The following is a 1,565-nucleotide window of genomic DNA, read 5'->3' as shown; positions in this document are numbered from 1 at the left end:
AGGCCAGAGTTCGCCTTTTTGTTCCGTGACAGAGTTCGATGGTGCGTTCACACCTCCCCAAACGAACCGGACTTTCTAGGAAAACGAGCTAGAGTTCGATTAAAGCGGACTAAACAGAGCTGGTGTGAATGCACCCTAAGAACACAACCATGTTATTGTTGATGTTTTGTGTTCTCATGTCAATTAGGGAGATGATCAGAGCCCTAAACCCCAGAGAACCACAGAAGATTCAGGCAGAGACACAGAGGTGCAGAAGTCTGCATCAACCCTAACCTCAGTGAATCCAGTGACCTGCTGTTGGAATGTGAGGGACACTATGCCAATGCTACCAAACTTGTTAACCAGGTATCTGTGTGTGCAACAAGCATCATCTACAGCCTCAGAGTGAACATTTCCTACTGCTGGAGACACCATCAGCCAGGAGCGGGCTTGTTTGTGTCCAGAGAAAGCAGACATGCTGATGTTTCTGAAGAAAAACTTTTAAGTGAAAAGGTCCTCAGTGTGTAGCAGTGAACATTAGACACTGACGTGTCACTGGTTTGAAAGTGTTCTTTTAACCTGGAAATTATTTGTTTATTTTTATGTAAGAAAACTGAAATGGAAAAATGCCAAAGTTAAAAAATAAAACTCAAGATTTGTACTGTAATGTGTAACGTGGCTCAATGGGACTAACCTTTTTTTAAATATTTTTTTTAAAAAGGTTGAATGAATGAATGAAATTTTCTTCTTGTTAGAATTGATGTTAATTCTAAAATTGGTACGGAAAAAGTACCGTTCAGGAACCGATATCGAAGTGAAGGTACCGGTACCATAACAGATATCGGACATTTTTGAACGATACCCATCTCTAAATGCGGCGTGGCATGGAGTCGATCAGTCTGTGGCACTGCTCAGGTGTTATGAGTAGGGCTGGGTACCTTTCTAAAAAAAAAAGTTATCTGTACCGGTGTCGATACCTTCACTTCGGTGTCAGTTCCTGGACGGTTCTTTTTTCGGTACCAGTTTTTTATTTAATATTAATTCTAACAAGAATAAAATTACGTTACACATTACAGTACAAATCTTGAGTTTTATTTTTTAACTTTGGCATTTTTCCATTCCAAGCAGTTTTCTTACATGAAAATAAACAATTTCCAGTTCAAAAGAACACTTTCAAACCAGTGACACGTCAGTGTCTAATGTTCACTGCTACACGCTGAAGACCTTTTCACTGAACAGTTTTTCTTCAGAAACATCAACATGTCTGCTTTCTGTGGACACAAACAAGGCCACTCCTGGCTGATGGTGTCTCCAGCAGTAGGAAATGTTCACTCTGAGGGTGTGGATGATGCTTGTTGCACACACAGACACCTGGTTGACAAGTTTAGTAGCATTGGCATAAGTGTCCCTCACATTCCACCAGCAGGTCACTGGATTCACTGAGGTTAGGGTTGATGCAGACATCTGTACCTCTCTTTCTATGTATCTATATATATATAAAAAAATATTTAAAAAAATTGTACGCCTCTTTTATAACTGTCTGTTGTTGTTGTTGTTGTTGTTGTTGTTGTTGTTGTTGTTGTTGT

The sequence above is a fragment of the Nematolebias whitei genome, chromosome 1 (genome assembly GCF_014905685.2).
Source record: "Nematolebias whitei isolate Nwh7 chromosome 1, NemWhi1, whole genome shotgun sequence".
In the NCBI taxonomy this organism is placed as follows: Eukaryota; Metazoa; Chordata; class Actinopteri; order Cyprinodontiformes; family Rivulidae; genus Nematolebias; species Nematolebias whitei.
The sequence above is the reverse complement of the archived record's forward strand: the minus strand, read 5'-3'. Positions refer to the sequence as shown.